The 26429-nt window shown below is 43.0% G+C and overlaps 1 long non-coding RNA gene across 3 annotated transcripts in view; it reads right to left on the bottom strand.

Annotated features, from left to right (window-relative positions):
- LOC113460085 (uncharacterized) overlaps positions 1 to 26429 on the bottom strand; it is a 382981-nt gene that overhangs the window by 323550 nt on the left and 33002 nt on the right. Inside the window, exon 3 of one of the 3 annotated variants that reach the window (XR_012580341.1) lies at positions 22761 to 22888. The exons of the other annotated variants lie outside the window; for them this stretch is intronic. This is a non-coding gene — a long non-coding RNA (uncharacterized LOC113460085). Of the gene's footprint in view, positions 1 to 22760; positions 22889 to 26429 lie in introns of those variants that run through there. 3 annotated transcript variants of the gene reach the window in all.

Below are 26429 nucleotides of genomic sequence, written 5' to 3'. Positions count from 1 at the left end.
TGCAGCCAGTGCTTTAAGCCATAAAAAATATTTACATTTCAGTGTGGAGTTCAGAACTCACCCAGTCAGAACTGTGATCCTGAGAAATGCATTGTTTCTAAAAGAACTCCACAACACAGATTTCACTGCCTTATAGCAGCTGACTTTGTGAAACTGTCTATAAATAAATGGAGATGCTTTAGAGCTTTTTAAATTTTCTAGGGAATCTGCATCCTTAGACATCTTTCCACAGGTCTTAAAATAGCCTGAGTTCTCTTCCAAGGGTGTTGAGTGCTCTAATTTTGCATGTGGGGATTGTTTTATCCCCAAGATAGCACAGCACACAGACGCTGTGATGGTTTCCCTGACTGGGCCCATCAATCTCAGTTCTTCATTTGCCACTGAACAGTAGCTGAAGCACAACGGCTGCCATGGAATCATGGCACAGATTCACAGGACAATTTGGATTGGAAGGGAACTTCAAGAACTTTGAGCTCCAACCCCCTGCCATGGGCAGGGACACCTTCCACTATCCCAGGTTCCTCCAAGCCCATCCAACCTGGTCTTGAATATCAACAGGCAACCCCTCTCCGCTATATCTCATTCCTGTGGTGGTGTTCACAGGGGTCCCAGGACGAGGGAAGAGATGAGAATCTTGACTCCATGTTTCAGAAGGCTGATTCATTATTTTATTATATATATTCTTCTAAAATAAAATATTAAAACTGTGCTAAAAGAATAGAAGAAAATATTTCATCAGAAGGCTAGAAAGGAAAGGAATGATAATAAAATCTTGTGACTGAAAAAGTCCCAACACAGCTGGACCTGTGATTGGTCATCAAGTGGAAACAACTCACATGGACCAATCAAAGATGCATCTGTTTTATTCCACTGCAGCAAACAACTATTGTTTTTCTTTTCCTCTGAGGCTTCTCAGTTTCTCAGGAGAAAAAATCCTAGCAAAAGATATTTCAGAAAATAGGTCTGTGACAGATTTCAACCATCCTCTAATATTTTTATCTTATATCATTGCCTATTACTAAGTTCTCCATTTCTTGAAACCCCAAGACAGCCCCTGCATCCTCCTTGGGACACATCCTAATACTTTGTATTTTCAGGAATGTTCCCTCAGCCTACACCCAACGTGCTTAATTTCATGGAGCAGTGATCCCTGTCTCATTGAGCTTCTAATCTAAGAAACAAATTGCACTTGGGTTTCATTTTATGGATACAAGTACTAAGAAACAGAATTAAAGGCAGTTTTTCTTTCTGAAATTTTCAAGTTTCAAAGGATGATGCACAAAAAGGACTTGCTGGAAACAATTGAAAGATTTCTGCTGTGATATTTGCAGCTCAGCCATTGTTTTCATTCTCAGTTGCTTGAAATAGATTCCTTCTTTCTTTCCTTCTTTTATTTTTTTATTTCACTGCAATATTCAGAAAGCAGATGGCTAAAATACTGTTGGAATGATTTTCAGTGTTTAATTGGAAAAATTTGCTTTTTTGTTAATAGTGGCATTTATTTGTAATAGCGTTTCTTTTATATACCTCTATTTAATTTAATTTTCAATTCAAAAAATCAGAAACTTTTGGGGAAAAAATGAAAGAGGGAAAAGATTTTGAGAACTTTTAATGAAACCCAGTGATTTTTCAAGAGTTCTTTGAAGGAAAACTTTTTTTTTCTTGAGGTAAACCTTCAACCAGCTGTACAGGCAAGCTTAACAAAGCAGCAGAACCTTTGTAAATCCATCATTTAAATGCAAGATCCACTGGGATGAAATGTGGCAACTGTTTAATAATGCACAGCAGCACTGTACAATAATTTAAGATGAGAAGACAAGGACAATGACACATGGAATTGAAAATGCAGCCTGAGTGTAAGCAGGCAACGTGTAATCATCTGAATGTGAATTTTGCCAGGGCAACAGAGCAGGAATTCCTGCACTCACAGCTATTGCCATGAAATCTTTAATGACAACTTGTCAAGGTGTCTTTCACGTCTTCTTCTTGGGAAATGACGTCCCCAAACACAGAGACCCCAAGCATTGGTTCTCAACAATCTGGAGGAATGAGCGCCTTGTGGTGAATCCTTATTGTAATTTCTTCTGAATATTCGTTGTATTTTTGGAGTTGCCCTTAACTGGATGTCATAAACATTGTTTTAGACTTTGGGGCACCTGAAAAGGTCAAAATTGAACAACAGTGATTCCCATTTGAATATGTGAGGGTAGAGATGAAAAGTCATATTTTCATATTTATTTAGAATGTGTTTGTGTTTTTAAAAGTTTGTGTGATTCCCTCCCTCCATCATGCCTCTAATGCTTTGCTATCAAGTCTCATTGGTTTCTTCTGATATGTGTGGACTTATTTTGCTGCTGGAATGACAGTTTATTGACAAAAAAAGAATGAATGACTTTGGGCATTCTTTAATTTCTTCCCTTTCAATTCTTTGCAGAAAAAAAATGTCCTTTTGTCTAGCAAGGAGCATCCAGTCAGGGGATCAAACAGTATTTCAACTCATCATGTCTGGACCAAAAATGCAGCACTTTGAAGGTCTTAAAAAGTCAAAAATAACCACCAATCCAAAAACAATTCATTAGATGAACAACCTGGTCTGGCAGAAGGTGTTCATCCCTTTTCCCTTTTCCTTTCTTTTTTCCTTTTCCCTTTTCCTTTCTTTTTTCCTTTTCTCTTTTCCCTTTTCCCTTTCCCTTTCCCTTTCCCTTTCCCTTTCCCTTTCCCTTTCCCTTTCCCTTTTTTCCTCTTCCCCTTTTTCCCTTTCCCTTTTTTTCCCCTTTCCCCTTTTATTCCCTTTCCCCTTTCTTTTTCCCCTTTCCCCTTTCCCTTTCCCCTTTCCCTTTCCCCTTTCCCATTTCCCTTTCCCTCTCCCTTCCCCTTCCTTTCCCATTTGTGCAGAGCATTCCTGCCCCACAAAAACCAATTGATCACAGTGCAGGGAAATCAGAACTGAAGGTGGATAACAAAAGAAACATTCCCCTTAAGGAAGTCACTTTGAGTCACAGAAGAAAAAAGAGTGAGCACATTATGGACCTATTTTTGTATAATAATTCCTTTTGCTACGTGATATTGTCCAGGGTTCTATGAGTGAAGAGGTAAAGCTCTCTCCATCTTCATTAGCAGGGAGCTGGGAGTCAGGGGAGTTGTTCATTAGACAGAGAGATCAGACAGTCATGTAAAAAATAACAGAGCTGGGGTAGGAAATCAGCAGTGATCAGGGAAAGGAGCGGAGCAGGCAGAGTGAGGAGTGAGCAGGAGGAAGCCTGTCACAGACATATTTTATGAAAAATCCTTTTGCCAGGATCTTTTCTCCTGAGAAGCTGGGAAGCTTCAGCTTGTCCATGTTTTGCTGCTTTGGAATGTGATTTGGAGAATTGTTTACCCAGCATATTTTTACTTGATGACCAATGACAGCCACCTGTGTCTGTCACAAGTGAACAGTCACAAGATTTTATTATCATTCCATTCCTTTCCTTTGTTAGCCTTCTGATGAAATCCTTTCTCTTTTATTTTAGTATAGTCTTAGTATATAATTTTCTTTTAATATAATATATATCATGAAATAATAAATCAGCCTTCTGAAATATGGAGTCAAGATTCTCATCTCTTCCCTCGTCCTGGGACCCTGTGAACAGCTCCACAGAAGCACTGTGGTAAAGGCAGGAGTTCTGTCTGGAAATCAAGAGAGAATCCTGAAAAAGTCACGTTGAGAGGGAGTGAAGCAGATCAGTGGGATGGTGGGATACTGTGGTCAGGCTAGTGGGATGAAAGATGGGTAAAATATATAAGCAAAAGTATTGGCAACCCTGGCTAAGGTGAGAAGATGAGTACCATCCAGAAAGAAACAGAGGTATGGATTAATGCTTCTGATTTCCCACCTTTTCCCCTCCTGTTTGTTTTGCTTCTCTTTTCATCTGCTTGACAGCTCACCCTGAAAAGGATCACAACTTTGGTTGTCCCTCTGATGACCTGAACATCTTGTTCTTACTGAACAAAGATGTAGTGGTGATAAGAAAGGAAACAAAGCAAAACCCTGAATTTCCTGAAATTCACAGTGATTTTTCAGTGATTCCCAAAGATTTCAACCATGAGTTTTGTGAGATCTTCACTGTGAGTCTGTATCTCAGTGTAGATATCTACACTCCCCTCATAGTTAATGACCAAAAACGGGGCTTTCAGAGCTGTCATTTGCCTCTTCAAGAGGGAAATGTATAGAAGAGGTAAAACCCTAAAAAAAGCCTATTTCTTGCATAAATTCTCAGCCTGGGAGGGCCTGGCTCTTGTGTGGATGTCTATAATGCACTGACATGAATCCTACTGTCTGTGCCTGAAGAAGTGCAGCGCGTGATAAAGCCATGAAATCAGACTTGTGAAGGAAAGGAATGTGTCAGGATGGGGGGTCATTCCCTTCTCACTTCTTCATCAGGCTCCACTGCTTCCCTCTCCGCTTCCCTTCCCGAGATAAGCCGCTCTCAGGAGAAAAAAAATGAGAATCCTCCAATCTGTGACTCATTTGAGTGCATAATATTGCCTGCAATGAGGGGTGGTGGAGATGCCTGAGGCAAGTCTTTCCATCATCTCTGCTGGGACTAGGGAGTGATGGAGGTGTTGGACGGAGGAACTGGCTCGAGCTGAGCTGGTGGAGGGAAGCAGACACTGAATTACTCATGTGTCGTGATGAGGAGTAGAAGCTGAGCAGGTAAGTTATGGGGAGAAAAAAAAACAACATGTATCATCCTTCAGTCTTCCAGACTCTCATTTCCATTTCCTAATCAAAAATGAACAGGCAGGCAACTGAAAAGTTCCAAAAACTTTAAAAGGCCATTCAAAACCTGACAGGGAAAAGAAATATCTGCAGCTCTTCAGAAAGTGCTGGGATTTCTAAGCAGATGGTCTGCTTGCTTTCCTGAAGTATAAAAATTAAATTGATGCTTCTAAAGCGGCATCCAGGCCTTTAAAGATAATAACCAGACACGATGTCATTTGCACTGAAGTGCAGAAAACTCTGGTAATGAACTGAGGGAGCAGAGTGGGTCCAGTCTACCTCCTGTGAACCAAAAGATGTGAGGGGCTCGAGGTACAGATGGCACAGGCACACTCAGCTGCTCCTATATGTCTTTTGTTTAGTAAATACTATATTTAATGGCCTGCCATTAACTGCTGAACACACCAAGTTAATTTTGCTTTTAAATAGTAAAACTTCAAGGAACTTCATAATTGCATATCTTTTTAGCAAATGACAAGCCATATGCTAGGAAATTTCAAGCCACTAATTAAACAAAACATGCCCAAGCATGTTTTTTAACAAATACTGTACATCGTTATTTAAATTCAGGGCAAATACTGTTCTGAGCACTACAAATAGCTGAAATGGTGTTTAATAAGATACACCATCTGCATTTCAAATTGATGCCACCCACATTTAAATCTCTTGAATAATCCCACTGAGCAGTTACTGGGGAACAGAAATGCATTCATGGCTCGTTCCATGAATCTGATCCCACTGTTCTGGGCAATTCTCGTTGGGTTATTAAACTCACTGGGGTAAAACTGCCAAAGTGCTGCCTGCCAGCTCCCAGATCACACTCACCCAGAAGTGCACCAACCAAACCAAACTGTCCTTTCAGAGCCCTGGAAAGGGAGTAATTAGAAATAAATCAAAATAAATGTGGAGGGTTTTTTTTTTCTCTTTCACCCCCTGCCCCCATTCTGTTCAGCTACTCAGAGCTACCAATATATGGAACCCTACAAATTGTGTAATCTCCAGATAACTGCTGGGGCCATCCCTCCATCAGCACACTGGAAGAGAATGCACAGAATAAACCTCAAAAAGGGAAAATTATGGCATCCCAGCATACAGACATTTTTCCACCTCTCTCTCCCCAGCCCCCCCAAGAGAACAAGCCTGAAATGCAACATCTGTTTGGTTTGAGCATTCAAACATCCACCATGGAATTGGTTTGCAGGTGTTCAGAGTCCAAAGCACGTTGTCTTGTCTATGCCAAGACAGCTGGTGCAAAGTCACAGGCTAATTGTGACAATTCTCCTACCAAGGAGCTACAGGGCGTAGTTATGACAATTAACATGGCACAAATGGAGCCAGGGATGGGAGGGGCTTCAGCAGAGACATCTGCTGGGAAAATGAAGTCAATATGTCCCTTTTCTAAAACTTTTTTTGGTTTTTTTTTTTTTGGTGCTTTTTGTTGTTTGAGGGTTTTTTTAAATTTTAGGGGGCATTTTCTTTCCTGATCTGCAGCTGATGTTTTCCTGTGGACAATTAAACTCTCCCAGAGATTATTAATCAGTACACTGCAAAAACTACTTGCAGCAAAAGCTGTGGGATTGTCTTAAAACCTCTGAGAGCTTGGAAATACAGCCAAAGTCTTCTGTTCTACCTGGTTGGGTCAGGAATATATTGAATGACACCCAGAAGATTAAGCCAGAGCTGGTCCTGACACTATAAATAGCAAAGCAAAGCAGCAGTTCAGGGCTTCTGCCTTTCAGCATTAACTGAATTTACTTTTTAGTGATTTAGAAGGGTGGCATAAAGATGAAATGTATCATTTATATCTGTGCTATGAAAGGCTCTAAAACTTGTGTGCAGAGCCCCATTAAACTGCCTCTCCTCCAGCCTCCGTGGTGGCAAAGGGACCGTATGTTTTCACAGGCATTGGGCCAGTTAGAGACACAGCCACCAGGCCAGTTCTGTCACTTTATGTCCTGCTCTCCATCTGATCCCTTCAGAAATGAGCCTCTGTAGCACATTTTGTCTTTCCACCTGACAAGGATAAACAAAATGGGCCTCAACAGTGAAAAATTTCAAGCTTGGCTTGAAATTTTGCCGCACCAGCCTTGATGTTTTGAATAATGGGTAATTTTGGAATTTTAAGATGTTTTAAGACTTTGGTTGAACTGTTTAGATTTAGAGTAGATGTTAGGAAAAAATTATTTCCTGGGAGGGTGGGGAAGTGTTGTATTTGCTGGGAATGCTCTGACAAAGGCAGGAATGATGAATCTGACTCCATGCTCTCAGAAGGCTAATTTATTACTTTATTGTACTATATTATATTAAAGAATACTATACTATACTAAAGAATACAGAAAGGATACTTACAGAATGCTAAAAAGATAATAATGAAAACTCCTGACTCTCTCCAGAGTCTTGACACAGTTTGGCCCTGATTGGCCAAAGAGTGAAAACAACTCCCAGCAGAATCCAATGGAACAATCACCTGTGGGTGAACAATCTCCAAACACATTGCACATGAGCACAGCACAGGAGAAGCAAATGAGATAAGAATTGTTTTCCTTTTTCTCTGAGGCTTCTCAGCTTCCCAGGAGAAGAATCCTGGGCGAAGGGATTTTTCCAGAAAATGTGAGTGCCACAGGGAGGCCCTGGCACAGGGTGCCCAGAGAAGCTGTGGCTGCCCCTGGATCCCTGGCAGTGCCCAAGGCCACGTTGGACAGGGGTTGGAACAACCTGGGATAGTGGAAACTGTCCCTGCCCATGGCAGGGGGTGCAATGGGATGTATTTGAAGGTCTCTTCCAACCCAAACCATTGTGCTCTAAACCATGAATTCTCTTTTCTGATGCTGCAGGGTGGTTCCTCTCTCCCAGCTCTGCACCAGGACTCATCTGCTGTGTTTGGGTCTTTTTTGCTTTCTGGTTTTCACCAGAGGACAGAGGTGTTAAAACTACTACTGACCTTTGGGATTGGGTCAGTTGCAAGTAATAAACACATTGAGACTTTCAAAATCCATTTCTGCCACATTTATTTGCCTCATTTCAGCTTTCAAACACTGCTACTTATGGTGTCTCCCAAATCCCTTATGTGTGTTTTTAACGCACTTTTCTGCGAGCCAATCCAAATTTCTGAACCCAACCACAACAGCTCAAGGGTTAGAGTCCACAAAAACCATTTGGGATGTAGATTTTAAACAGCTCAAACCAGTTTTAAGACAAAAAAAAAACCCCAAAAAAACCCTGAAATTCATTGAAACCACAATGCTGAACCCCTGGCAATGCTCTCAGAAATGATCCCTCACCACACTTCACTCTGGAAGGGGTTTCAGAAATGCTCAGAGCTCTGCTCTATTCTCAATAGATTCTGGGGGAGTTTTCAGCACTGACTTCATCAAAGCAGAGTTTGGTCAGCATTGAGTACTTCTGAAAAGCTCATCCCTCTTCTATCAATCCATCCGTTTTTAATTAAGAACAAAGAGGGCTATAGTTGGTGTTATGGATTAATGGTCTGAAAAACTTCAGTTAAATTTACATAAGCCAAAGAAATTATAATAAAAGGAATAAATTTAACAGTACTGGTACATTTTGTTTCCTTTCTTTATCCCCCTTTTTCCCTTTACTAACATTAGTCTCCTTGAAAAGCAGACAAATAGATATTCTTAATTCCCTTTTTTAAAAAGAATTGCTGTGTTCAGCATGGAGTCCATTTTGACTGCTAAGTTAAGAATTTGGGGTTAATTCTAACAAGATTTTAAATGCAACAGAGCCTTTTTAGGCTCTTTAGTAGTGTGAGCCAAGGCTCATAGCTAAGAAAGAAAAAGAATTAATTATCTGCAAAAAATAGAAATACTTTGAAAGGCAGAAAGAAAGAAGGCTAGGACACAAAAATATTTAACTTTATCAGCCCATACAGCAATATTTCCTTTCATCATCTATTTGGGATCCCCAGTTATAGAACAGAATGGTTTGAGTTGGAAGAGACCTTAAAAACCTTCTAGTTACAGCCCCATGCTATGGGCAGGGACGCCTTCCACTAGTACAGGTTGTACAAACACAATCCAAACTGGCCCACCCAACCATAATTTCCACATTTTTTTTGGAGCCTTTCTGATTCAGGCTGGGATTTTTTGGTGAGCTGCCTTCTGAAAGTCAGGCTGCTGTTTGAAACTGCTCTTCTAAGGACCAGAGGGATGGAGTATGTCTCCTATAACGAAAGGCTGTGACAGTTGGGATTGTTCAGCCTGGAGAAGGCTCCAGGGAGAGCTTCCAGCACCTTCAGTGCCTAAAGGGTACAGGAGACCTGGAGAGGGACATTTGGAAAGGGCATGGAATTATATGACAAAGGGGAACACTTTTAAGCTGAAATAAGAATGTTTAGATGGCATGTTGGGAAGGAACTGTTCCCTGTGAGGGTGGGGAGGTATTTGCTGGAAAACTGTCCCAATGAAGGCAGGAATGGTGAATCTGACTCCACGTTCTCAGAAGGGTAATTTATTACTTTATTATACTATATTAATTAAAGAATATTAAACTATACTAAAGAATACAAAAAGGATACTTACAGAATGCTAAAAAGATAATAAGGAAAACTCCTGACTCTTTCCAGAGTCCTGACACAGCTTGGCCCTGATTGGCCAAAGAGTGAAAACAACTCACAGCAGAATCCAATGGAACAATCACCTGTGGGTAAACAATCTCCAAACACATTCCACATGAGCACAGCACAGGAGAAGCAAATGAGATAAGAATTGTTTTCCTTTTTTTTTTAGGTTTCTCAGCTTCCCAGGAGAAAAACCTTGGGCGAAGGGGATTTTTTCAGAGAATGTGAATGCCACAGGGAGACCATGGCAAAGGGTGCCCAGAGAAGCTGTGGCTGTCCCTGGATCCTTGGAAGTGTCCAAGGCCAGGTTGGATGGGACTTGGAGCAACCTGGTTTAGTGGAATTTGTTCATTTCTTTAGCAGGTGCACTGAAGAAGACCAAGCAGCTCAGAATACACAATATCAGGCAAAACCCACAAATCTTTGTTGTTCCCTGCAGTGCCGCCCCTGGGAATCAAACATTGTTTGCCACACTGTCCCTGACAGCAGCCACCCACCCACCCCCCTGTAAGGACAGAGGTCAATCCACACCAGGACATCAAAGACAGAACCTTGGAAAATTGCAAAACAGGTCACTTATCCCTAGTGAGAACCCATCCACCACTTCTGGATGAAGCATGCAAACAAATAGATATTCCTGAATGCTTGGAGGAGCCTGATTCAAGCTGATTTTTCACCATGGTATTTGCCAGCACAACTCACATTTAGCCACTTGTCCGTGACATGATGTATTGTCCTGTCATTTCTTTTTTATGCCACGTTCCAGCCACATTCTGAATGTCACACATTTTAATTAGCTACAAGCCCATTAAAATGATGCCTTTTCACTCCATGTGCCCTGGGAGGGCTGGGCTGGTTTAAAGGAGTGATTGAAGCTTGCAAACACAATCCAGTGATATGACAAAATTAACTGGACTCATTGTTTGTAAAAAGCAAAACTAACAACCCGTGAATAATTATTTTTTCCCATTAAATGGTAAGCTGGGATATCCTTCTGACAAGCCCCTCTCAGGAATTGTGTGTGTAAGTATTTTATGGTGTCACTCTTCCTAGGTAGTGTGACATTTTTTTAATAAGTCATCAAGTCACACCTCATGGTTTTCCTATTTAAAGATGAAATGAACCCCTGACACATCCAATAAATCACAGCTATCCATGCATACATCCATAGACTCACTAAACTTCATGTTTTAATATGGTTTCTGTTTGGGGCTACAAAAACAGCAAATGCCAGATTTCTCCATGTTTTCCCAGAACTGGATTTTTTTGCACTGACCTTGGAATAGGGAAGAGACGGGATGAAGGGAAAAAAAAGGAAACAGAGGGAAAGAAAGAAGGAAAAGAAAGGAAAAGAGAACAAAACAGAAAAGAACAGAGAAAAGGGGAAGGAAGTGGCGGAAGGAAGTGGCGGAAGGAAGGAAGTGGCGGAAGGGAGGGAGGGAGGGAGGGAGGGAGGGAGGGAGGGAGGGAGGGAGGGAGGAAGGAAGGAAGGAAGGAAGGAAGGAAGGAAGGAAGGAAGGAAGGAAGGAAGGAAGGAAGGAAGGAAGGAAGGAAGGAAGGAAGGAAGGAAGGAAGGAAGGAAGGAAGTGGCGGAAGGAAGTGGCGGAAGGAAGTGGCGGAAGGAAGTGGTGGAAGGAAGGAAGGAAGTGGCGGAAGGAAGGAAGTGGCGGAAGGAAGTGGCGGAAGGAAGGAAGGAAGGAAGGAAGGAAGTGGCGGAAGGAAGTGGCGGAAGGAAGGAAGGAAGGAAGTGGCGGAAGGAAGGAAGGAAGGAAGGAAGGAAGGAAGGAAGGAAGGAAGTGGCGGAAGGAAGGAAGTGGCGGAAGGAAGGAAGTGGCGGAAGGAAGGAAGGAAGTGGCGGAAGGAAGTGGCGGAAGGAAGTGGCGGAAGGAAGTGGCGGAAGGAAGTGGCGGAAGGAAGTGGCGGAAGGAAGGAAGGAAGGAAGGAAGGAAGGAAGGAAGGAAGGAAGGAAGGAAGGAAGGAAGGAAGGAAGGAAGGAAGGAAGGAAGGAAGTGGCGGAAGGAAGGAAGGGGCGGAAGGAAGTGGCGGAAGGAAGGAAGGAAGGAAGTGGCGGAAGGAAGTGGCGGAAGGAAGTGGCGGAAGGAAGTGGCGGAAGGAAGTGGCGGAAGGAAGTGGCGGAAGGAAGGAAGGAAGGAAGGAAGGAAGGAAGGAAGGAAGGAAGGAAGGAAGTGGCGGAAGGAAGTGGCGGAAGGAAGGAAGGAAGGAAGGAAGGAAGGAAGGAAGGAAGGAAGGAAGGAAGGAAGGAAGGAATATCTAATCCACATGTATTTTCCTTCATGAAGTCTCATTGAGTAGGGTAATGGATTTTTTCTTAAACAAGCAAACAAAAGAACTTCACCCCTATAGATTTTCTCATGCCATAAAATGAAAGATTCAAGATGAAAGTGTTAAAGTCTGGGGGTTTGTTTGGACTTTTTTTAAGCAGACATTGTGAATTCCCTACAGGAAGGAAATGCTTTTCATGAAAAAAAAATTAAGCTTGGTTGACAATGCAATTTTCCATCAGATTAATTTCTCTGGAAGTCCCTAATGTGATCTCAGGGGACAAAACTGCTGCCACCAATGTAACTCACAAAAGCAAGTAATGTAAGGGGTACAGTAGAGGGAAAAGAGACCAGAATTCCAAGTGTTGAGGATTTGTCTGTGCCACAGATCCCAGTGGATATTGCTAACAGCAAAAAGCCCTGTAAATGTCACAAGGGATGGCAAACAGACCTTTAACACGAGGGACCAACACTGTTGGGGTTTTGTACTGGTGTGGAACTGAACTGAGGAGAGAGGACCATCTAACAATTTCCTTTTTCCCCTTTTATTAATAAATTTCTCTTTAGGTACTGCTATTGCTAAGCCCCACTGTCACCTTTTGCCCCCTCCCTTTCAGGCTGATCATCAGCACTGGATGTACGATCTTATCCAACCACTTAGCTCCAGCAAAGTACATTGTTAGTATTTCAAATGCAAAGGGAAATTGATTTCCCCCTTTAAAGAGCTGTATTTCTGTGTCCTGGTGATTAGGTGTGAATATTCCAGCACCTTTCCCAGATAAAGAGAGCCTCCTGGGGGTGTTTCAAGGGAAGCATTGTACTAGAATTATTATTAGGTGAGTTCCTCCTCCTCAGTATAGAGGTGAGCAGCCGGCAGTGAGGCAGCTTGTTTACTAAATTGTTGTTTTAAAATAAAATAAAATTACTTTTACAATAACTTGGATGTTTCCTCCATGGAAGAAACTTGAGAACTGAATAAGAAATGGAAGGGTGAGAGGCTAATTTACCAACAGATAGCATCATATAGGTTTTCCCCAAAACTACTCAGGATTTTAGATAACTCACTAATATCTGCAGCATAAATAGAAAACAGAGGGGGAGAGGAGCATAAGCATTACAAAATAATCACAGCAGGTCATGCTAAACAATTGCCCAGGGCTTGTGGTGTTAGTCCATGAATATAAACCTAAATGCAATTCCATCTTCTGCTTGAGGAGATTTCAGCCCCTGCTTTCCTGGAGGAGGACCTGGTGTGGCTGCAATGTGGCATATTCCAAGGGAGAGGGAGCTTTCCATGCCTCCTGTGGATGCACTTCCATCTGGCATTGCTAATTACACTTTCACCTGACATGAGGCTTGGTTATTAATTGTCCTGCTTGCTAAAACTCATTCTTCTCCCCTGCCTTAGTGAAATGAAGCAGAGATTTAGTGAGCCCAGCTCAGACTTGTCTCTACCTCCATGTCAGTATTTTCTGGAGCCTGGAGCCTTTGCTTTACATGGATGAGCTGCTTGTTTCAGAGATTGCAGCCTCAGGTGAGTTCTGTAGTGGTATTTTCTCCCTGAAATCCTCTTAGCAGAGGGGTCACATTCTGTGTTCAATAGTCCCTGAACCCAAGCACCTGGAGGGGCACTCACACACAGGAGGGGAGACTCCTGTCTCCAAACAGCTGCACCCAGAATGGACAAGCAAGCTGGAAAAGCAAAAGCAGAAATAATTATGCCCCTTACAGCCAATAAGAAAAGGATTAAAGGATGTGGAGATTTGGCTTTTCTACACACCAAAGCAAAATCAGGGGTGAAACCTGTGCCTCCTACCCAGGGTCTGTGTTTTGGCAGCTGGGGCAAGGAAACATTTCCTTTTCTTCAGTTAGGGAGCATGGTTCTTTATTTCTTATTTATTTTTCTCCTGGTACTCTGAATTGCAAATATTTAACTTTTTTTAACAGCAAGGATTTTTTTTTTCACTTCACATGATGTGAGGTTCCTGTGGTCTCATTTATTTCTCATTTATTTCATTTATTTATTTCTGCCATCCCTCTCTCCACTCTGGTGGCTGAATCTCAGATCCCTTTGCATTCAGTCCAATGTACTCAGAAGCAGCTCAGTCTCAGACCAGAAGTTACCTCTTGTGAAAGTCCAGCCACAATTCACAGAAAAACAATAATCCTTGCCTTGGAAGCAGTATCAGAGCAGCATGGAAACCTCACTTGTGATACTACACATCCAACAGAGAGCAAGGATCAGGCTCCACAGGGCATTCAGGTTGTGATTTCACCTGGCTCATGCCTGGCAAGGTAAGAGATGCATTGGCATCAGCTCCTCCAGGGGAGGAAAAGCTTGTTTTGGGTTTGTTCCACAGTCATTTCTGGCTTGCCCACTGAGTGAACAAGATGGTACTAAATAGCTGATATTCCACAAATATGTCCCGGAGGAGATGTGGCTGCCAGTGCCTGTCACACACACAGACAGACTCAGTCTCACACAGTGTGAGAATGTACAAAGAGCCCAAACTTCTGACTGAAGTGCTACAAATCATCACATCAAGGAGCCCAGCCCCTCACTAAATATCCTGCTTTAGAAGCCATACAAGCCAGACAATTTTGTAGAACGTGGATTGTCAGTGTTTGCTGTTCCTTGGAGTTTTCTCCCTTTCTCAGTGACACTGGTGTCACCTGCTCAGGACCAGTCTGTGGGCACAGCCCAGGCTGAGCTGAGCCCCTTTAGGGAGCTCTAAAATCTCCATTCTTGGCAGTGGTGTCGCTCTTTGAGGTCCCGTGGTGGTGGCAGAGGACAGCTGTGATGATGGCAGCTCTGTGCACGCTGTGCCACTGAAGTCAAGGCACACCCAGGTCCTGGCCACACTGCAGATCCAGAGTTGGAGGCAGATCTCCTGGCTTTGTGTCCCTGAAGACTTCACCCTTCTGTGCAGCCACAGGGGGTTTGGCCAGAATCCCTCTCACCAGCTTGGGGATGTCTTTTCCTATTTACCAAGACAAGTGTGAACTCTTGACTGGGTAAAATTCAACTCAAGCGAGGAAATTTTCCTTCTGTCGAAAGCAGGAGGAATTTTGCCCTTCATTTAAATGCAACTTCAGACTAAAATCCAGCTCTAATTTAGAGGGAAATGAAGCTTATGTCCTTCAGGGTTCAAGGACACTGCATTGAAGTACAGATTAATTTTAACTGTGGGGAAAGGAGAATTCTGATGGCCATGGGAACTTCCTTCTGCCCTCTTGCACCAACAGGATAGAGGCTTTTCAGCTGATTGATTATGGCAAAGGATATCTGGCTTTTTAAACATGTGTCATATGCCACATGCCTTTGGAAAGTGACTGGGACAGATGGAAATCTGCAGAGGGACAGGGAGTCATTCCTTTGGGACTAAGAATCATAAAAACATAGAAATATTCTGAGTTGGAAAGAACCCATCAGGATCATCGAGTCCAACTCCTGGCCCTGTACAGGACACCCCAAGAATCCCACCCTGTGCCAGAAAGCATTGTCCAAACTCTTCTTGAGCTGTGTCTGGCTTGATGCTGTCACCATTGCCCTGGGAAGCTGTTCCAGGCTTAATTGGTCTCAGTCTTAATTTGTCTTGGTCTTAATTGGTCTCAGCTTCCTCTCAAGGAGGCTTCAGGGCTGAAGGATAGGGCAGGCACAGGAGGACACAGGCACAGAGCTTAGCAAGGATCTGGAAAACCACAGGCCAAGACTGGGAGATTGCTGGAGAGAGCAAGGCAGCTTTTTAGAACTTGCTGAAACCCAGAAAACCATTGAGCTGATTGAAATCAAAAGGAGAAGCAAGGACACAGTGTCTTCTCTTTCTTCCTCTGCTTCACCAAATTGCTTTGAGTTGTCCTAATTAAAAATGTAATTGTTCTACACTGTGTAAAACCCAGAGTTTTGAATTTAAAGGGCACTGTGGTCTTCAAGGGGATATTACTGAATTATCCAGGCACATCCTTGGGAAAGTTGTGCTTGATTTGTGGTCCCATCACAGTAATGAACAAAACCCCACAGCAGCACTTTCCAAACTGAACCAGTTCTGTGGCCACCAGTAGGATTCAACCTCATTAATCCTGGCTCCAGGCAGGACATCTTTTCTCTAAGCTTCTCTTCCAAGAGATTTCACAGGCTGGATTTTGAAGAGCACCAGATGAACAGTGACAGGTAATCATTGTGTCACCCCTTCCATGAACTGCAGAACAGAGTGGGTGGTTGTTCCTGTCAGCTGCAGTCTGGGACATGAAAACATTCCCCCAAGCATTCACCTTTCCCTGGGAACACAAGGAATCGCTGCATCCATAGTGAAAATACTGCCACAATGGGTCACAGTAACATTGGCTCAGGGGCCTCAAAGGTGAATGAGGATTGGAGTTTCTCTCAGTGAAGAAAGACTGAGAGACTTGAGACTGATTTGATTTGATTTGATTTATCTTTGTGAGGGGTCTTTTCAAGGTGTTTAAATACCTGAGGGCTGAGTAAAGGAGAAGGACCAGGTGATGTCTAGTAACAGGACAAAAGACAATGCTTGTAAATGGAAATACAAGAAACAATTTAAATACAAGGTAAAAAACTGTCATGGACATATTCTATGAAAATTCCTTTTGCTAGGATTTTTCTCCTGAGAAGCTGTGAGGCCTCAGAAACTAAATGTAAACAATGGTTATCTGCTGCTGCTGTGGAATGCAACAGGTGCATCTGTGATTGGTCTCATGTGGTTGTTTCTAATTAATGGCCAATCACAGCCCAGCTGTTTCAGACTCTGGTCAGTCACAAGATTTTATTATCATTCCATTCCTTTCTATTCCTTGCTAGCCTTCTAATGAAATCCTTTCTTCTATTCTTTTAGTATAGTTTTATTATATCATTTTTTAAATTTAATATATATCATAAAATAATAAATCAGCCTTCTGAAACATGGAGTCAAGATTCTCATCTCTTCCCTCGTCCTGGGACCCTGTGAACACCACCAAAAAACCCCATTTTTTCTGTCAGGGTGATTGAACTGTGGAGTTGTTATCCTCAGAGATTTTCAAACCCAGCTTTCCTGGATGCTTGCCTGGAGATTTTGCTGTATTTGGTGTTTCTGTGGTCATGGTGTTTAGAGCAGAGAATCTCCAGAGGTTCCTTCTGAGCTCAGCTGTTCTGTGCCTTTGTGACACTGTGCTCAGCCCCTCCATGTACCACCCTCAAAGAAATCAGCTGCACTTTGCTAATTTGCTAATTACTCTAAATCCCATCTTCCCCCTCCCCCTAAAAAAACCCCCTCAAAACAAAAAGAGGGTCTGTGACCTTCTAAGTAATTAAAATTGCTTCCTTAATGGAAGCACTTAAGATGCTAAACCAGGAAACCTTGACCTCTCTTTCCACTGATAAAGATATTATGGATCTAAAGACCAATCTTTTCTGTCTGATGTTCCACCCTCCCCCATCCCTTCTGCTCATGGAAGAAGATGAATCTTTCCATCTGTGAATTACCCAATATGCATTATTCATGGAGCACTTTTATCAGCCCTATTAGCTGCACATGAATCCAGGTAAATGTCAAGTCATCTTTGTTAATCCTTCATTCGGGCTCTTGGAAATGATCCTGCCCTGAGTGGAAATGCATTTGACCTCCTGGAGCATTCACTTTGCCACAGTCTCATTTTGATGAGAAGTCTAAGTGGTTCTCTGTGGCACAATCTGGACTCTTACCTTTCTGAATAATTGGTAGCAGGAGGTGGCCTTGCTGTTAGCATGTTTCCTTCTGGATCCATGTTTAAAAGGGAGGATAAAAATGACCTTTTAGCTCATCTCATGTCCATTTGTGTAATGCCTTGCCTGGTGCAGGTACCCTGCTCTCTGAAGAGCTTTAAGAGTTGCATGCTTTGCATTTCTCCTCTGCTCTAGGAGGTGATTCATTGTCTCATATCCTGAAGATTTTTCCCAGGAAGTACATACCCAGGGCAAATACCTTTTCATTCTAACCCCCAGACAAACTCCATGACTTTAACATGTTCAATGCAGTGGGTTTAAAACGTGCCACTTGCTGTCACCTGACACAACAGCTTCACTTTCCACAAAGACCCGAATTCTTTGGAAAGGGATTTCAGCCAAAAAAAGAGAGATAATTCACGAACATTAGTGGGGGGTTTTCTGATATCTGTGCTAACCTTCAAGACAATAACCCCACAATTCCAAAGATTTTATATTTTACAGCATGTTTAGTCAAAAAAACTTTCCCTCCATCGCCGTGGATATTGAATTTCTGCCTGGATGCTGACACAGCTTCCAGAGGTGGGCTGGAAGATCCTAGTGGTGAGGACACTGGCTGCATATGTGGGACACTGGGGACTGGGTGGCATCAGATCTGGGCCATGGAATGTGTGACTGCTCCATTGTGACTGCTCCATTCTGCACAGGGCTGGGCTGTAGAACTAATTTTCATGATCGTGACTTATGATCTAGGAACCTGTTTTCCATCCTCTGCTCTGCCTTGTGCCTTGCAAAGGGAGTCTGATGTGGAAATATCCATATTTATGCCATGTTAACTTAAAGTAGCCAACTTTGAGAAGTCCACACCAGCTTTCACCCTGCCCAGTCACAAGTTGTCTCTGTATTGGATTGTAGTGTCTGTGGAGACACCAAAACTCACCTGATGGTCCCTCTCACTGAGCTTCTGTGCTTGGTGTGCTCACACCTGATGCCTCAGGTTTTGGCTTTTATATTTTTCAGGTTCTGTGCTGCTTTAGTGTGTGGGTCTGGGTTTTATATGAGGGGATGATGAGCTCTGTGCACAGAGCAGGGAGACAAAACAATTCCTGCTCCAGCTGGGCACCAAGGACAAATGATCCAAATCTCAGGCCCAAGAGCACAAACAACGTGGGCTGGAGAGAGAAAAACAAGAAGGATGGGACTTCATAATCTAAAACTATAATTGAACAATTAACTTCAATATGCAAATGGAGCAGAACTTATAAAAATGAGAGACCCTGTGAGTGGTTGTGCATTTTAGGACCATTTCGGTTCACTTTGGGTTCATCTTGTGACCATTTTGGTTCATCTTGGGTGTAGCCCTGGCTGGGCTCTTGTGCTGCCCAAGGTGCATCCATTGAAGCCTTTTAATAAATCCCTGCTTTATTCTTTAATACCATCTAGTCTCTGTTCTAGGTCAGCCTCCACAAGGTTGACCCTTCTACTCCAGACTGGCCATTAATGCCTTGCCCAAGGCCATGGGGAGTCTGTGGTGGAGCAGAAATACAAAAGCTGGGCAGTGCCCAAATCCTCAATCCAACCTTCCCATGTGTACTGCAGTTGTCTTGCAGGCTCACACTACACTGAATATAAAAGAATGAAAAGTGCCAGAAAATTTGCTTTCTACTTCCAGGCTTTCCTGGATTCTCTCTGTGCATCTCTCTTATTGATCCCACATGGAAGGCACAGAGCAAATGGAGGCTGATGCCAGCTGGAGGATTGCTGCAGTACAGACATGGAATGATGATCCCCTTGGTGTCCTTCTCTTTCACAATCCTTTCCTAATCTGCTGGCAAGGAAGGCAGGACCACGTTAGAGCTGCAGCCGCCCATCTCAGATGGATGAGAGACACAAGTCTGCACATATCTCACCCTGCTTCTGCCAGATCCACAGCAATCACAAAATTTACCATTTCAAATAAGAGTGGTGGAAGCACAACCCTTGGGGAACGTGGCAGTGCAAAAACCTTGCAGAAATACAGTGGGCAGCAAAAGTGTCTGGAGTGAGTTTGAACTGCCCCTAGCAAAGAGGTTATGAAGCAGGCAAACAATCCAAGTATGAGAAATGAAATCTACTCCATTCATACTCTTTTCAGCTAGCATTCAAAACTTACCATCTCAGCTTCCAGGCTGCAGGAGTCTGGATTTGCTTCTCTGTAAAGTAGCATGTCTTTCTCAGGATGAAACAAAGCCTTTTTTAACAAATCTATATCCCCTGCACAGCAGAAAATCTCTACACGTGTTTAAATAAACATTTAAAAAGTTCTTGTGAAGTACCCAGCCTGAGGGAGCACAGGACATAATGGGCCAACCCTAATTTACATCAGTGCAGATAAAAACCAAACCCTTGGGGCAGAGTGCGTGGAAAATGGCCTGGAAGAAAAGGACATGGTGGGCTGGTTGACAGTGGCTCAACATGCACCAGCTGTGTCTGGGGGCCAATGGCACCTTATTGTATTTGTGGGGTGCCCAGAGGAAGGAAGGAATGGTGAATCTGTCTCCAGGTTCTCAGAAGGCTAATGTGGTCATTTATTTTTTTATTATACTATATTATATTAAATAATACTAAACTATACTATACTAAAGAATACAGAAAGGATACTTAAAGAGGGTTAAAAAGATAATGATGAAAACTCCTGACTCACTCCAGTGTCTCAACATAGCTTGGCCCTGATTGGCCAAAGAGTGAAAACAACTCACAGCAGAGCCCAATGGAACAATCACCTGTGGGTAAACAATCTCCAAACACATTCCACATGAGCACAACACAGGAGAAGCAAATGAGATAAGAATTGTTTTCCTTTTCTCTGAGGTTTCTCAGCTTCCCAGTAGAAAAATCCTGGGTGAAGGGATTTGTCAGATTTGTCACATTCAGAGAATGTGAATGCCACATCACCTGGCCTGTGCCAGCAGTGGTGCAGCCCCAGGACCAGGGCAGTGCCCATCCCCTGTGCTGGGCACTGCTGAGGTCACACTTTGAGTGCTTTGTCCAGTTTTTGGCCCCTCAGGACAAGAAAGAAATTGAGGAACTGGAGCATGTCCAGAGGAGGGAACAGAGATGGAGAAGGGGCTGGAGCACCAGGAGCAGCTCAGGGAGCTGGGTTTGTTTAGCCTGGGGAAAAGGAAGCTCAGGAGAGACTTTACCACTCTCTACATGTCCCTGAAATAAAGCCAGGTGAGGATCAGCCTCTTCTCCAGGCAGCCAGTGAGAGGACAAGAAGAAAAGGCCTCAATCTGTACCAGGAGAGGTTTGGGTTGAACAAGAGATAGAATTTTTTCATTGAAAGGGTGGTCAGGGAATGGGCTGATCAGGGAGGTACATCCCTGGAGGTTTCACTATAGGACATGAAAGAACACAAGCTCGCTCTGCTGTTCTCAAGGCAAAGGAAAAGGGAATTTTATTTTCTGACTCCATCATTTATAGTTTTCCAAGAGTGACAGTGGGTTGGAGGGTGACAGTGCCACCTCTCCAATGACACTGGACAAACCAACAATCCGTCAACTCTCTCCTCCTCCATAAAGGAATGCAAAACAATGAGATATTTACAGAAAGTGTCTGAGAAAGTTCACTACAAGAATGTCAACATCAGATGGCTTAGAAAATCTTAAAAAACCAGGGTGACACTGGAGGTGCTCACGGAATGGCTGGACATTCTCTCAGTGCTCTGGTCTGGGCAACAAGGTCAAAAGCTCTGGTTCTGTCAAAAGTTGGACTCAATGGTCATGGAGGTCCTTTCCAAAGGTGGTGATCCTTAAGAGATTCACAGGAAAAAGTTGAGGCGAGCTAAATGTGAGAACACCAGCTGTCATTTAGCACAGCTCTAAGCCACCAGCTCACAGACTGAATGAACCCTCTGAGGAAGCAGGATGATGTGCACACCTGCTCCCAAGCTCTTCCCAGGCATCCAGAGCTGATTGTTGTACGAAAAAGGATGCTGGGGCAGGGAGGACTCTGCATCTGATGCAGCACAGTCATTCTCACAGCCTCCTGCTACTGGCAAACTGGGCAGAAACAGCCAAAGAGCTGGAAAACCTCGATGGCAAGTTTGAGCTTGAGCAGTTGTAGGAAAAAGCACCAAGAGCAAAACCTTGTGACCCTGCTGCTTTGCCAAGCTCGTCACAGACATGGCACAGCCCCGAGCTGGGGCAGCTGGTGTGGAGATTGGTGTTGTGCTGGAAGGTGTCCCTGCCCATTGCTGGGGTTTGGAATTAATGATGTGTAAGGTCCCTTTCAACCCAAACCATTCTGTGATTGTGTGTTACATGCTGATGGAAACAGAAAAGATTATTAAACCTCTCTCTTGGAGAGCCTGGAAGTTCTTTGGTGAGAGCTAAAGTTACCTTTTCTCAGGAAAGAGGATTTGAGGTAGATTTTTTTACAAGCTCTGACAACTACGTGAAACCCCAGAAAAAAAAAAAAAAACAAAAAACAAAAACGAACAAACAAACAAAAAGAAAAAACCAAACCAAAAATCCCAAAAAACCAAAAACCCCACAACAACAAGATAAAAATCCTACCAAAACCAGCAACAATGACAAAACAACAACAACAACAAAATAACCAAACAAAAAAACCCCCAAAATGCAGCACTGGAGTCTCTGTCCTTTGTCCACTTAGAAAGGACATGAACATTTCTCCTGGCTTTCCACTTCTCTCCTGGTCTTGCCTTCCTTTTGCTGGTTAAAACAATTTTACATGAAACACTTTATTACTGATGTTTTGCTCTTCCTTAAAACACATGGACCAAAAGGAAGGTATTGTAAGCCCCCTCTCACCTTCAGTGGCCCACCAAGAATGTCAGTGCTACAATAGTTTGTGTTTTGCTGCCAGGAATTTCAATTTCACACTACAGACAGCCCTGTTTTATTATCCATGCTTTATGGATGGGGAAATGAGAATTCTGATAACCAAAAGCCATGCAGGGAGGGGAGAAGGCAGGAAACCAAATCTCCTTTCCAAGATAAATAAAAGACCCCCAGAATGAAGCAGCTGAATGTGGCTGGTAGGATACACAGACCACAACCCAAAGATACACACATGCAATTTTTTAGCTCTGTCAGGATCTAGATAAGCCTATCTGGTAACAGCAGCAGCTGATCCAATGACATGTGCAAAACTCAAATCCACCAAATGTGAGATTACATTTTACATTCAGAAAGCATCTTTCCCTGAGGATAGCATAACATTTTGGAAACTATTAAATATTAACTTGATATTAAACTAGCCCACTGCATGTGTGATGTGTAATGGGGAAGTAACTATATTTTTTATGAGACACCTAAAAGCAAGGATGGAGTGATCCATGACAGTGGATTATGCTTCCTGTACCTACTGAAAAGGCTAAAAACTATCAAATGTGATTCCATTCTGTGTGTCAGCACATACCTGGGGTGACAGAATGTGAACAAACCCAACTGGAAAGTTGCAGAGAAATGGCAAAGAAATTGGGAAAGGCTTGAATATCTCCCACCTCTGACCTTGCACGCCATGGTATTCTGGGCAGATTTCTCACCTGTCTTCCATCCCTGAAATGGGAATAAAAGTCTTTATTTTATTTGTCTGTCTCACCTATTCATGCTGCAATCCTCCAGGAAGGGAAGTGGTTATTATTTTGAGTTTGCAAAGCAGACAGTATGAAAAAGCCCCAGGCCCCAAATGCGACACTGGTGTGAGCAATAATGAGACTCAGTGTTTTGCTTCTCACTGCACAGCACTGGCCACAACACAGAAAATAATGTCCTTTTGCTACCTCTGACAGGTGGGAAAGTCTCCCTTCTTTCCCAGAAGAGTTTATCAGTAATCAGGATGGAAAGCTTTCCTGATGGAAGGCTTGTGTGCCTGGCAGAAAGACCTGATTATATCCAATCCTGGAGCCAAACCATCAATACCTGATGGATGAGCCTGTGTCCCTCGGGTGTGGGCAGCTCCAGGAGCTCACACACAGGTCAGCCCATGGAGCAGCCAGGGGATTATCCCAGGACAGCAAATCAAGGGAAGGAAATGCTTGTTGCAGGCTGGTGTTTCTCAGAGATAACGAACGCTCGCTGCCTCCAGATTGGGAGGGTTTCAACCTGCTCCACAGAGAGGGAAAAGTCCATCTTTTAGCCTGTCAGCAGCCTGGAGACAGATGGTCTTTTGTGCACTAATCTTTTTCTACACCCCTAGAAAATCAAGGGATTTTGTCAGTGAGAAACTACGTGGCCAAACTCGCTTAGAAGGATGCATTGCGAAACGATTTGGGTCATTATGGATTAGGCAAGGTTCCCACTTCTCTGGGAAACCAAACATCCCTCTAAAAAAGAGCTGTGTCAGGCACAATCCTCTTTGATATGCTCTGTCCTGCCTGGGCACCTCACAAAGGGCTGTGTACAGAGAGCCTGATCCTCCTCTCTCCCTCATCAGTGACCAGCAGGGTAACGATGTCATTGGGAAGACAGACTGGAATCAGAGATCTCTGGTGGGATTGCTCTTTAGGAGCAAATACTACTCAAGGGATGCATACTATGCAAAAACTTGGCCAGCAGCCTTGAATTTTCCCATTTTTCTTCTGTCTCTTCTTCCCTGCTGGGCTCTAAAAGACCTTGGAAGTCAAGTCTCCAGAGGTGAAAAGTTAAAGCACAAGAGTGTTTGGGCCAACTTTGTCTTATTTTCTTCTCCCAGGTGTTCCCTCTTGTAACAGTTTCATTCATTCTACTTGAAATCCCATTGTTGTTAATCCCATTCATAAAGGAAAGGAAATATTAGAGTAGAGCAAGTAATTTCACGGTGACTGATATTATCCTGTGGATTCACTGTATTTAACAGCCACCTTTTCTGATATCTGATTATAGAATCATAGAATTATTAGGGTTGGGAGAGACCTCAAACCTGATTTAGTTCCACTAGACCAGGTTGATCTCAACCCCATCAAGCCCAATTTTGCCACAGCTTCTCTGGGCAGTGTCAGGTATCATACACTTGTCAGGAATATTAAAATGTAATCTCAGTTGTGTATTTATCACTGGCTCTAAAAGTTGCATGGCCTTGATTCACATCTGGATGGACATGGCCAGCCAAATAGTCCATTTCTACCATCCACTGTCCCAGGCCACTTAGGAATTCACTTTATTCATCCTTTTTGATCTGTGTATTTTTCACAGCTTCACAGAATTTAAAGCCAGAGGGTTTTCTGGAGTCATCTAATTTAAGTTTTCCAAATTTCACCTGGTTTCTCTTGAGTAAATTCAGTAATTTTTGTGGAATGAAATGGATGTGGCTCCTGGGAGCGTAATGAAGCAAGGATGAAGGAAGTCATTCTGTGAGCAGAGGAGGTTAAAACCCAGCTTTGTTACAGGTTTGTGCCCTCACAGCATCAATTCCAGCTCTCCCTCTGAGACTCTCAGTGTCTTGCTGGGTGAGAAACAAGGTGTGTTATCCCAGTTTCAGAGGTGCCTGCCAGCCAGTGGGGCACTGCCTGTGAGGCTGGCCAGCTGCCACCAGATAAATTGTCTAATGTCAGCTCTTCCTGTGTTTTCAATTCAGAGAGTGCTAATTCCCTTCACCACCCCATGGATATTGAATTCTCTCTCTGAAGCTCCTACCTCCTCCCCTTCAAATCACTTTTGGGATTGACTGAGTTGCAAAAACCAGGAGAGGATGGAGGGAGGAGCAGAGTTGGGTTTGTAGACATAAGATCATGTAGCTGTGTATTTTTTTGAAGCTAATAATGAATGCAAACATGAGTGAAGAAGTCATTCCCGTTCTCCCAGTTAATGGGAGAATGTTTATCTTCATTCATTAAACTCTAGGGGAAAAAAAAATCACACAAAGAAATAAAGCCCATCTCTATTATATTCATTTGTATTCTCAAGCAAGGGATTTGGGACTGATCCTCAGCCAGGGTCAGCTCCTGACGCTTCCTGTATTAGATTTATATTTATGTCTCAGTACAATAAAGAAAGAGGGAATCCTTGCTGAACTACAGATCAAAAAGCCCACAGATAGATATTTAAAATCTGTTTTATTTTCTTTCTACATAAGTATTTGGGAATTGATTTTCCTAGTTTTAAGCCTTAGGTATTTAGTTTTATGTATTTTTGAGAGCTCTATACTGGCACCAGCTGTTGGAACCCTGGATGCTGAGAATTTTAAGCTTTCTGTGCTGGAAAGCACAGACCCACAAGAGAACACTGCATTGACCTGAGGCTGTGGACAAGACTTCCAAAATTGATTAATAGCACTGGGATTACGAGTGTGTAGTTGGTTAGAAGTGTGTAATATCACAGGGTGGAAAAGTTGGAGTTTGGGGATTTAGAATGTAGAAATAAATATGAAGCAAGATGGAGGTTTTATGGCAGAGGCAGGTTGTTCTTCTTTACCTTCTTCTTCCTTCTTCTTCATGGGTTTGGGTGATTATTTTTTTTAATTGGACAGAAAAGTCTGCATTGTGGGCTCTGTAGGATCAGTTATTGGGTTAAAAGGGAAAATAATCCAGGTGTCATTTCCTAATTGGATAGTTTAGTCTTAAAAGACTTTGTAACAAGAGATTGTTGGCCTTGCTAATGAAAAGGTGCAGAACTCATGGCTGTGAGGCTGTTTTACTGATAAGAAATAATAAATACCTGAGTCCAAACATGAGCTACTGTCTCAAGTGCCTTCAGTCCCAACCTTTGAGGACCCACAACCAGCCACCCCACACTTTCAGTGCTTCTTATAAGCCCTCCTTTAAGAGTTCAATATTTGCTGTGAATTCAGTCCTGGTTTGCCTTCCCCTGTGAAACACCAGCTTTTCTTCCCACTTTCTGTTTTCACAAGCCCTGCAGAAGCATTGTCAGTAGCACATGCACTTCACTGAGATGGAGGAAAGAACTGAGATTATCAAATAAATTACAGAAAGTAATCAGACGGAGGCAAAGCTATTTTGCTGGCAGACCAAAGTCAAAATGGCAAGCCTTATAGAACAGGTAGGGAGAAAGTTGGAAGGAGACACAAAAGTGAGTCATTATGCAAAATGAAAATCAGCCTCTCCATAAAGCGCTCTTTCTAGAAAAGGGAATTTCGGTGTTGTCTGACAGCATTGCCCAATGC

Source organism: Zonotrichia albicollis, chromosome 5 (genome assembly GCF_047830755.1).
Source record: "Zonotrichia albicollis isolate bZonAlb1 chromosome 5, bZonAlb1.hap1, whole genome shotgun sequence".
NCBI lineage: Eukaryota > Metazoa > Chordata > Aves > Passeriformes > Passerellidae > Zonotrichia > Zonotrichia albicollis.
Note: the sequence above shows the minus strand (reverse complement) of the source record. Positions and strands in the feature narration are given on the sequence as shown.